Source organism: Pristiophorus japonicus, chromosome 10 (genome assembly GCF_044704955.1).
Source record: "Pristiophorus japonicus isolate sPriJap1 chromosome 10, sPriJap1.hap1, whole genome shotgun sequence".
Taxonomy (NCBI): Eukaryota; Metazoa; Chordata; class Chondrichthyes; family Pristiophoridae; genus Pristiophorus; species Pristiophorus japonicus.
This window is the reverse complement of record NC_091986.1, coordinates 159,476,733-159,489,238: the sequence shown is the minus strand read 5'-3', so window position 1 is coordinate 159,489,238 and position 12,506 is coordinate 159,476,733. Positions and strand designations below refer to the sequence as shown.

The 12,506-nt window shown below is 43.9% G+C and overlaps 1 protein-coding gene across 1 annotated transcript in view; it reads left to right on the top strand.

Moving 5' to 3' along the window:
• Positions 1 to 1,361: 1,361 nt before the first annotated feature.
• Positions 1,362 to 12,506, top strand: part of sacs (sacsin molecular chaperone) — a 205,859-nt gene continuing 194,714 nt past the window's right edge. Inside the window, exon 1 of the mRNA XM_070892203.1 lies at positions 1,362 to 1,612. The gene's annotated coding sequence lies outside the window, so the exon portion shown is untranslated. The remainder of the gene's footprint in view (positions 1,613 to 12,506) is intronic.

Below are 12,506 nucleotides of genomic sequence, written 5' to 3'. Positions count from 1 at the left end.
AGAGGATCAGCCATGATCATATTTGTCATGTATGTAACTTTATGTAACAACACTGCAATACTGTATATATGTAAGAAATGCACACCTTGACCACAGGGGGTGAACTTGTGGGAGACACTCCTCACCTGGTCACCCAGGTATATAAAAAGGGAGGTCCCATGCAGGGTCATCACTTCTTGGTCCTGTGAATAAAGGTTCAGGTCATGGAGTGACCTTGTCCACAGAGTGTGCCTCGTGTGGATTTGTGGTATTGTGTAAGGACTTTACAATATTGAATGGCAGTGCAGACTTGAAGGGCCGAATGGCCTACTACTGCTCCTAGTTTCTATGTTTCTATGTCTCTATGTGGTCAAGCCAGATCTAGTGATGGGACAAAACCAATTGTGTAACAGCTACCCTCAGGTTTGAGGGAAGATGAGGGTTGCACTGGTGGAATGGCAAGGGTGGGAGACAGTGATGTTTTGCTGAGAATGATGGCATTGAAGGTAGAGGCGAGGGAATGGTTACACAATTCAATGATTACACAGCCACAGAGGTGTTCTGAGTGAGGGAAGTGGGTATAGACTAGGAAGTGAGGTTGCAAATCGGAGAACTGACATGTAAAACAGACTACAGCGATGATGTATATTTCTGGAGCAGAGAACACAAAACGCAGGGTAAGGAAGTCCTCTAATTAATAACCTAATTAATTAATCAATCACCACCTTGATGGAGAACTAGCTTTAACAATGGAAGCCTCCTGAAAACCAGGCACAGTTCATCTAGAAAAAACAGACAGAAGATCCTTGCATGTGCTAACATTGCAGAGGAATTAAGATTTTTTTTGGTGGGAGATATAGGGCTGGAGGAGGTAGTGGCAGTAGGCTGAGGTGAGGCTATGGTGGGGTATGAAGATTTTAAATCTAAAATGTTGGAGGACAGGGATCAATAAAGTAAAGCCCCTGCCCCAATTCCCCATCCACAGCATATCAATGGAAAGTTTACCTTTTTAGCTATGGATGTAACATAGTGATGTATGATAACCAATGAACAATTACAATCATAATTGAAAATGATGACTAACAAGAAATGTGCACAGATAAATTAAGCAGATAGGAAGGATCTAGTCACGATGCCTCCCACCCCCATCATGAGTATGGGGCAGGCTTAATGGAGCAGGTGGTCTTTTCCTGTCCGTCATTTTCACATGTTCGTTAAAAATAGCTGGCCCCAAATGACCAGACACAACAGATTGCATTCTCCAGCAACTTCTGCAATGGTTTTGACAGTTTTGACTGTATCAGACACAAAGGTCATTGACCCTTTAAATGAGCGAGACGCCTGCGCAGTGCAGCAGCGTGCATTTTGGGCGCTGGGCAGATGGTATTGCTGCACTGGACCTGCGGGGATGTCTGGAGCCGCGGTTGCGGCACTCGCAGCCTGCCCTGCATCTACTGATTTCATTAAAAGGCGCACCATGTCGTCGAGAACTGCCACAGCACCGGTTTCCTCCCCTCCCCTCCCTCCAACCAACCTTCAGCTGCGCAGATCTGCAGTGAATCATCACTTCATTGTTCGAGATTAAAGGAAGACATTTATAGATAGCACAAAGAGAGACCTTGGAGCTAACGGTGTAAGTATTTTATCTTTAAACGCAGCCCACCGAATGAATGTGCAGCATCACGGAATGGATATTTGTGTTTTAGGCGATGAGTGTGTCCACTAGTACAACTGGTCAAATGAACCAGCGCTGGGGATCTAAAATGGACAATGCAACTTCTGCTCAGACCACAGAGACAGCAGCCCGGCCAGGCAGCCTTCATTGTCTCCTTCTCTCGGGCTGCAGTCCCTCTCGCCCCATCAGCACGGCCTGCAGCTGGATTATTGCTCGAGGTCCCGTCAGGTGCCACTCGCGCTCTGATGACAATTCGTGTTTTAATGCGCAGTACCAAACTGCAGGTACCCTCGATCAAAGCTCTGACATCGATGTGGTGCAGTACGGTTGAGGCATGTAAGTAAACACTATCTGGTAGAAGGTGGGACCAATTAAGACCATTCAGTTAAAGGAAGTACTGGTCATAAAGGTAACAGGTTAACGTTCTCTCCTCGGAATCGTAATTATTTATTTTGTTCCTGTTTTAATTTAAAAAAAAATCGATAACTAAAACACATCAACTTATTGTGAGTGGAGGGTTCTGTGTTGTCTGATGACCAAGTGTGAAACTATCAGATTATTCAACTAACCTTTGCCAAAGGCAAGTATTTTATTTAATGATTTAATTGATACAAAAATAAAATGCAGTTTCCTTGTTCTGAACAATCTAAAAATTTTAACTTTTTATTAAGTGGAACACAGAAACTACAATTAAAGATTAAAACTTATCTCTGACTTTACTAATTATTCTATTTCTATTACGCCTTTAATGTATGGGAAATTATCAATATAAATGAAATATTTGAAATTAATGGCCTTGTTGAAATATTATCTTTGGAATAGTGCTGTTAATTATAGCACAAAACAGAACTGTAATGCCATCCACACAGTGTTCAGTAAATATAAAATCCAGTGTTATCTAACAGCTGTTGTTGGGCTACTCTAAAGGGGTTAACATTAAAGCCCCTTCCTGGACTAATTTGCCAGTCTGGAATTACAATGCCTGGCATTGCTTCAAATGCCAGGGGATTTGGAGGTTGTTTGCTTGAAAACTTGAGCTCAAAATCTAATTAAAAAAGCCAGGAACCCCCATTGTGCAGAGTCATCAGGTGGAGACAAATAAAGACCATGTACAGTTGGTGAGTAACTTGAAAAAGAGCAGCAGGTGAATTAAACTGTGAATTATTTCATTTTCACACTTTTGATTAACCAGTTATAATTTTGATTGCTAAAACATTTTACCATAATGATTGTATGACATACGTTTCAATATTGATAATTGAACAGAACAAAAAAACCTGTTGCTGAGGTGTAATTCAAATAGTCACAGTCAATTTGGAAGGGATTCTTTGAGGTATATTTTCCTCTGGGTGTTAACTTCTGAAAAACAGCAGATGGTGGTAAACGTTAAGATAAGTCAACAGGAAATCAGTAACTGGCTTATCTGATATTGCCTCTGGTTTGTGCCTTGGGGTGAAATCTTACAAAATAATAGGATTAGAAATGAAAATTGAATTATGAACTCGCATTAAGGAGGGGAACTTGTCATATGAAGGAAATAGAAAATTAGGGAGTATAGCACTGGTAGTACTTTGGAGGGAATGCACCAACCTTCCCTTTATCAATTGACTCGGCTCTTGGTGGCGGCTCTGACACGACTTCTGCTGATAGCCTCTGATCTGACTTCTGCTGAACCTGAAGAGCATCAGGTATATAATTATCTGTCTACTTCACATGCGGAACTGCACCTTTGTGACAATTACACTGGCATAGTTGAACAAGTGGAGTCTTTGCAATTATTACAGCTTCCAGTTTGAATATGTATGCATTGGAACAGGAGCTCCTGGACAACATATAAAACTCTTATATTGTCTACTGGAAACAAAAATTAGATGTAGCCATACCAACAATTACTGCTAGGCTAATGTGTGTTCATGTAGATGGCCATGTAGTGGGTAAGCCTTGCTCTGGAGTGTGAATTTGTAAAATGTATGCATATATGTTAGTCTTAATCTTTATACAAAAGGTGCATATACACAAAATAACTACACTGCGGTAGATTTTAAACTTGCTGGTGCCCATTATAGAAACCACCCGATACTCATTTCTATTGATATCTGGAGTTATGCATTGTATATAAAGAGCTGCATATTCCAGTTCAACTATTATTTCAAAAATACCAACATGGAGTATGGACAAGATTTGATACAAATAAAATAATACTCTGAATGGCCAATTATGCAGATCCAAAAAGGGGCATTTTAAATTGGAGGAGATTTTGAATGTGCAGCTGGAGGGCTGAGCACTAAATCCCTGGACCTGGCAACATGAGACCCAGGCGACTTTGACTTCTGGGCCTTATCTGCATGCAACTGGTCAGCTGCCCACCCAAAATGGGCAGGAAGTGGTAGCTGGCCAGTGGGCAGGAATGGAAGTTCGGGCAGCAGGAGGTTGTTGGCTGGCACCAAAAGAAGGCTTGGTGACAAGAAGGTAAGTCACGGGGAGGTGGCTTTAGGAGGGTCTTGTGAAAATTGAAAGGTGGGAGCCTGGGGAAGGGGAGGCCTAAATTCAGCTTGTGGGGCCTGGAAGAGCATTCCTGCTTCTCATGTCCCCCACAAGTAAAGTTAAAAGAAAAGTTGCCGTGAACAGCTTCTTCGGGACCCAGATCCCTGTCCCGCTATCTTCACCTGGCAAGAAAGCCATAATGACTTCCCCGCTCAAGCCAGAGTTAAAATTGCCATCGGTGTTCAGTTACGTCATCGGACCCTGATTTGCATATTTAAAGAAATGACCCCACTGGCGTCTGGTGTGTTGGTACCTTTTCTGCCTGCAAAAAAGACCAGGTTAAAATTGAAGAATTGTGGGATCCAAGTGGGACGTTGGCGGGTAAGTTATTTGTTCAATTTTAACTGTCCAGTCACTGGTTTCTGTCGGCCGGGTAGGTTTAAAATCGCCCCTATAATATCTAAATCTAAAATGTTTAACAATGATCTTCCTGATATGCATTTCTATGCATGGCCTTCATCTCCATGTGAAGGCAATAGGACTTTCTCGCTCATGAAAATCCATTCACTCATTTCTTAGTGTGAATAATCTTAGAAAATATTTAGCAAACATTTAAATGTATCTCCATTCCTGTCTTTCATCTTCTCCTTTTCTGCTGATATGCATTTCTAAACATGACCTTCATCTCCATATGAAGGCAGGTGAGTCATTTGTCATTCTTAAAAATTGATTCATTCACTTCCCACAAGAGAACTCCAGATGAAGAAGGACCTTTGATCCATTTAATTTCATCCTTCCACAATATGAACCTGACTGTCTTCCTCTTACATCCAGCTGCTTCTTAAATGGGTTCAGTGCCCTGGATTGGACCACCCTTCCTAGCAACCCCTTCCAGTAGTTGCAATGTCCTAAACTTGTTCTTTATGATGCTGAGCGTATGCCTTTCGTCTCGCTGTGCTGGTGTATCCAAATGTCTCATTAATATGTGCAAATCAGGGTCAAATTAAGCAGTTTAGACACTGGCACCATTTTCGTCTCAACCCATCTACAAACCATGGGCAGTACAGGTGGGGAATTGGCCTTTTCCAACAGTAGTTAAAGAGATCCTTACCTGCAGTAAGGAAGAGCTGAAAGCAGGTCTGGCACTCATTTTAGCTGCAATAGCTTGTATGTTTTGAATATTAAGATCTTCCAATATTTGATCTCCTTGCTGCTGTAGGTACTGCAAAGAATTTCACTGCCATTACAAGCCTCTGCTCCCTTCTGATGCTTCCACCGCTCCCCTTAAAGGTACTGCTACAGGCCGATCAAGATCAGCCACTCTGCTGGGTCTCCCACCCTCAAAATCGACACGCTTCTTGTAAGGAGCACGATTAGTGCTGGCATCTAACCAATTCAGTGCTAATGTGTTCCAACCACGAAAATCTACCCACTGCTTGATACGGTTTCAAATCATTTAAGTTTGCACCTTTACAGCCAGCAGAGGGAGGAACTTTTCATCCATTAGTCTGGGCTGGAGGCAAACCTGAGTCATGGAGGTGAAAGGGTAGTATGCTACCCTATTGTGCCATCCATTTTATTGTTTGTTTCCTCCTACTTAATTTTTTCAAGTCATTCCTATCTTTATTGTTACCAGAGCCTTGCCATTTGGTTCATGTTGGTGCTGTTGTCATATTTTGGATTATCCTGAGGGCTCCCAGCTGGTACAACAGAAATTGAGTATTTTTGTCCATCGTTTATAGGTTTACTCTCTGTAATGTGTCTAGCTTAAGAACTGGAGTGCTGATTTTCCTCTGATGTTACATTGGCTGCTACATCTGAAATTTCCTGCTGGAAGTGACATTGGGTGTTCAATATCACTGCCCAAATATGGATGGGTGTATTCCAATAATGCACAAATACATCTTGTGGAGTATTTTCTGCCATTTGGACTATGATGTGTTGAGGGAAGGGGGAGCACGGTTTAAATGGTGGCAGAGATTTGCTGGCCCTATGCTTTTCAGAAGTTAGTTAAGGAAACTCTTCATTTTGATAATGGTGGATCATGCATCTAGGTATCTGGACTCTCGTGTCAATGGATGTGAATGTTGTGGTTGATGCATTGTTGGAAATGTTCATTTGAGTTGGGATCATGGAAGATATTTTGCCGGATCGAGGGGCCAATTTTAAGTCACAGATAGTTTCACAATTGTGGTAACAGTGTCAAATATAATAGCTTTGACCTCTACGATTGGCAGATGAACAAGGTTTAAACTGCTGTGAAGTGTGTGGTCCTTCAACGTAAATCAAAGAAGCTTGGTTGGGGCCCATCACTGATGAAGATGGAAATGTAGCAGAGTGCATTGACGGATTAAATGGCCAGGTTATCCGAGCACATGCAGGAGAATCTTGAACATACACAGCAAGAAAAGCTGATGTGACCACAACACTGGCATCAGGTAGGCGCGATGGTGCTAGTTCTCCTGCCAGTGAGGTTTGTCAAGTTACAGATTACCTGGGTAACTCCATACATACTGGTGGGAAGAGGTGGAATTTTACATCAGTGAGCTCTCCGGTTTTTTGCACTGAGTCCATCCTCTGAACATGCATGCTAAAACCTTATCTTGCCTGTGAGGAGATGAACGCATGTGTTATGGGTACTCTGGAGGATGCTAGCATTGGTTGATAATAAAAAGGGTTGGTTGATTGGTCAAATTACTCTGACAGCTCCGCTATCTCCCACACAGAAACAGCAAGTTACTGTTCTCGAGCAAATCAGACGATGCAAAGCGGTTTGTGCATGAGGTAAACACAGGCAGCTGGAGTCTGATACGCCAACATGCCCACACTATAGTCACACAGCATGGGAGAATATAAAGGGGAAGTGCAGGAGATGTTCAATCTGGGAATATGACATGACCATGCCAGAGCCCATAGCAGTCACTGATGGTACTGGTCTCTAGGTTTTATAAGGCCAGGCACTACATCATTCTGTGTAGATCCCTAGGGACTGAAATTGATCAAAGGCAGTTGCGCCCATTTACCATTGAAAAGACCGGTAAGATCCTGACGGTACTTTGGGTGGAAGTTTGGTCAAAATAGAAAGAAAAAAGCACCCGGCAGCAAAAATGGGCGTTGCACGCCGATTCTGGGCGGTAGAGGGGAGTAGGTTGGATTCTGAGTGGCAAATGCTATCCTGGAGAAAGTTACACCAAGGCTGGAGTCGGGCCCAGGGAGGGGGGAGGGGATCGCACAAAAAAATAAAATAGTCAAAAAATAAACAAAACCTTACAAAACCTTCAGAGGACCCTTTCACACAAAATTGCTGCAAACGAAGTAAAGAAACAAATCTCACTTACCTTTTCTTGCAGGTCTTCATACCTACCGTCCAGGTAAGACCTGCTTCCATGTGGTGGCCTTTTCTCCTGCAGGAGCAGAGGACCGCTTGGATGAATCTCGGGCGGGAGGACCTTTTTTTGGACGCTGCCCAGTGGTCCTTCCAAAGCGTCGGCGTGAGGGCCTGACCAATTTCTCACGGAGGGGAACGCGCCGAAATAAACGGGGAAACTGTCGAGAAAACCCGGCGGCTGCCGGCGGTAGGACCATCAGTTTCAGGCTCCTAGAAACGAAATGACCTGACAGAAGCTGATATGCATCCCATTCCTTGCACAGAGAGGTTTCTGAGAGTTTCTAAATGTTTTTAAAACAAGCTGCAGAATGAATTTTTTAGGTAAATTTTCAGTTGTAATTAACTGCTTAATTTTTTTTAGCTCAGAGACAGTGTAAGTCAAAGATAGCTCGCCAGCCAGAAAAAGTAATCATCGGTGCTTCATTTAAAAAAAAATGCTTTATAAATGGATATTTAGAATTTGTGGGTAGGTTAAGACAATAAAATATTTTAGTTAATAGAATATTTTATTTTCCTTAGTGTCTTTCCTCTTGCTGCAAAATTATTTCTGAGCTTTTGCCCAAACAAAAAGCAAACTAAAATTAAATTCTGAAAGATTTTCAGGTAAATGCAAGTCTTTTTTCTTTCTTTTCTTCTAAATGTTTCAAAAGGATATAAAGGCTATTCTGGATAGCTTTGGTTTGTTTATATTTTTAGAATTAAAACACTCTAATGAAGCAATTGCAGGGGTTAGAGAAAACAGGCCCGGGAATTTTGGAACCATTATGAGAAAAATAATTTTATTTGAAAACGATTATTGACCCTTGCCGCAATGTTACCAAAGTCTAGGACACCAACCTCAGTTCTTCCAAACCCCAGGGCACATCCCTCTCCTAATACTACAACATCTCAGGACTTCCCCAGTGCTGCTGAACATGGCCTCTCTTCCCCCTCTCCCAATGCTGCTCAGTGTCAGGTTTCTACCTCCAGCCTGGTACTTACTGTATATCGTTTTGCTGTGCATCATAGGCTTTAAAAAAGATAAGATAAAATTGGGTAAATATATAAAGGAACATATAACAGCAATAATAATAATAATGTTCACTGATTTACAATTTTCATAGAAAAATTATCAAAATTTCAGAGTTCAATCTCAAAATACTGGCAAAATTGCTGGAATACCACTGTAAATCAGTGGCTGTAATAACACACTGTAGCTCCAAAAAGACTAATTTTTACTGAATTTCTTGGGCGCTATTTCAGTGCAATGGCATATTCAATAGTGGATTCTGGGGTGGGGCCCATTCCTGTCTGGAAACAAAATCACAGAAGTTACATTTGCAATGCACTTGTGCTACGTTGGGATGATATTAATCAGTTGATACTGGCAGAAGTGTCTTTCATTGGAGCTTGACAAAACATTCGAGAGATTGCTGGAGCTACAGAAGAGCTTTTAAAGGATTTTCTTACCTTACATTTGCCTCTGAGAATTCGAGGGATTATGAGACCACTAAGAAGTTCTAAGTACCTGGTATGGAATTCCCAATGGACATTCCCTTGTTCGGAGTTTTATTGGAAGAGGAGCAGTATAAGGTGGAAGAAATAAGAGAGCGGCAGCATCTTTCTTTTTTATTCATTCTGGGAACATGGGCGTCGCTGATGAGGCCGGCTTTTATCGCCCATCCCTAGTTGTCCTGAGAAGGTATTGATGGGGCTTCTTCATAAACTGGTACAGCCCATATGGTTTGTAGCAGTTTGATACAACTAAGTGACTTGCTAGGCCACTTCAGTGGGCAATTAAGAATCAACCATGTTGATGTAGGACTGGAATCACATAGACCAGTCTGGGTAAGGTTTCCATCCCTAAAGGACATTAATGAACCAGTTGGATTTTTATGACAATCCAACAGCGTCAGGGTCACTTTTGCTGATATCAGCTTTTTATTTGCAGATTGTTTTTAACTGAATTCAAGTTTTCAAACTATCATTGTGGAATTTGAACTCGGGTAGTTTGTGAACCAGTACAAAGTATCCTTCACATGAATGCCAGATTTACTGGAAGTTGCCATGATGCAACATCTGCAGGAATTCTACCCTCCCTGAGCTCTTCAAGGAGATCTGGTCAAGTGATTGGATGGCTTGTTAGTGACATGGCAACACCCCTGGCTGCCATGGATAATGTTAAATGGGCAGTTAATCTAATCCCACCAGGTGAGTTGGGTTAACATTACCCACCTCGTTTCAATTACACAGAGCCCACCTTAGCAGCAAAAGAATACATTGTGTTATATGGTGTAACGCTCTTATCCTTACACTGCTACAAGTTGAACCTCCCTTATCCAGAATCCTTGGGACCTAGCCTGTTCTGGATAAGGGATTTTTCTGGACGAGGGGTGGTCACGTTAAACTGGATGGTACAGGTACTGAGCAAGGGAATATCAGAGCTGGCTGGCTTGGGGCTGGGAGTGCAAGTGCAGCAGAGCGATCACAGTGAGGGGGTCAGGGGGGGGGGGTGGTGGATCGTGGGGTCAGACCAGCGATTGTGGGAGTCGGCAGCGAGGAAGGATTTCAATTTGATCATGTCGGAGTTCTGCGCCACTGGTGGCTGCAAATGGTTCTGGATAAGGGAGGTTCAACCTGTAGTAAATAATTGCTGGTAATTTTAAGGATTTATCCATTTTTCCCCCTGGGTATCTCCAGTAGGTAAGTCCAGTTTGAGGTCAGCAGTCAACATAAGAACATACAAAATAGGAGCAGGTGTAGGCCATTTGGCTCCTCTAGCTTGCTCCGCTATTGAATAAGGTCATGGGAGGATTGAACGAGGGAGGGGAAGGAGCAGCGTGGCGGCCTGGCCCAACAGTCTGTGCGGCCCCCGGCCTGCGAGCACTATCGGGGAGTGGAAGGAGCAGCGTGGCAGCATACCACTCCAGGGAGCAATGCGAGCTGGAGCAGGAGAGCAACGGCAGCAAAGAGTGACGTCATCAAGGTCCAGGTCGGTGATTGCAGCAAGGGCAGGTACTGCAGGAGCGGCGAGGTCGGGCGAAGGAGCGACGAGAGATTATAGAGGGATGTGATTGGGGCCCAGGAGAGGTGTGAATTCAGGGCTCAGAAGAGGCGAGGGCCCAGGGGCAGCACGGGCCAACCCACATTGCGATATGTGTGCGCACTAGGTCCATGTAGCAGAGCAGGTCTCCAGTCATCTTGGTTAATCCTTGCTACTGGAGCTAGCTCTGTCAAACCCGTGTGGTGGCTGGTGTGCAACGGTCACCACACGCTAAAAAAATTCAAGCACAGGCATCCTCCACCTTTCAAGATTTAGTTCGGACCTGGAATTTTAGGTCCATCATTGAAATACCTGTGAACTTTTTGATGTGGAAGCAAGTCATCCTCGATTCGAGGGACTGCCTATGATGATGATGATGGCTGATCTCATCATGGACTCGGCTCCGCTTCCCTGCCCGCTCCCCTAACGTTTTACTCCCTCAAAAATCTGTCTATCTCCGCCTTAAATATATTCAATGACCCAGCTTCCACAGCTCTCTGGGGCAGAGAATTCCATAGATTTACAACCCTCTGAGAGGAAAAATTTCTCCTCATCTCAGTTTTAAATGGGCAGCCCCTTATTCTAAGACAATGGACTAGAACCTCCACTTTCTTTGCCTGTTTAACACCCACTTAATGCCCATTTTACTGCTGAAATGACGTAACGCCCATATACCACCCATTTTGGCACAAAATGGAAACTGGCGGGCATTTTTTGGAAACTTATTGCCGAGCGTTACTTTCCCCATGTGGTTAACGCTGAGAAAAAATATTACCACCGCCCACTTTTTTGGGGCGAATTCAACGCCCATAATATCGCCCAGCGTTACTTTCTGCACGGAATTAACGCCGAGATTCAATATTAACGCCCGGCGACTGTTTTTTGTCGTAAAGAGCATATTTACCCAAACTAGCGGCCATGGAGCTTGCCCATCATCAATTTCACCACCTCGCACACATTTCGCCCACAATATCGCTCGCTCAAAAAATCGTCCACAAAAAGTGGAACTAACCGCAACGAATCACAGCGTTATGGACGCCATGTTGTCGATCACGTGTTGCATCCTTGATGTGTTTCAACCTTGGCGGAGTTCGGCTGTACTCTGCAGGTCATTGGAGTTGATGTGAACGTCTCTAAAAACATCTTGACCACACTGTGACCGATTGGAATTGAAGAGGTGTGCTCGTCCGGACATTCCTTGTTTGTGACCAATCGTGGAAAAAGAGCTACTGCAATGGGACCTGTCTGTTCTCACCCTCTCTTGGTGACTAAATACATGCAGCAGACTCGACATTGCCGAAGGAACGCTGCACTGCATTATGTGCTTTGAAGTGACAGACAGATGAGGCGGACCAGACGTTACACCCCCCGCAAGTACAAGGAGAAGCATTCTTACATCGACTTGCCCGACACCATCTGCCTTCGGAGACTGCGCTTCCACAAAGAGGTTATCATTGAGGTATGCCAGCTGATAAGGGCAGACCACCATCAGAACTGCACTGTCAGTCGAGGTCAGAGTCACCACGGCACTGTCGTTCTATGCTTCAGGCCACAGCTGCCGATATTTGCGGACTTTCTCAGCATGCCACACATCGCTGCATTAGACAGGTCACTGAAGCCCTGTACGCATGCAGGAAGGATTTGATCAGCTTCCCTATGATCAGGGAGGCACAGAGTGAGAGGGCTCTAGGTTTCTCCAGAATTGCAAACTTCCCCAAGGTGCAGGGAGCAATAGACTGTGCGCACGTTGCGATGCGGGCACCTTTTCAGGATGCTGTGGTTTTCAGGAACCTCAAGGAATTCCACTCCCTGAATGTCCAGCTGGTTGTCGACCACCAGCAAATTATACTGACTGTGAATGCTCAATTTCCAGGCAGCATCCATGATGCGCACATCCTGCGTGAGAGCACTGTATCTGACTTGTTTAACAATGAGCCACAAGGTTAATGCTGGATGCT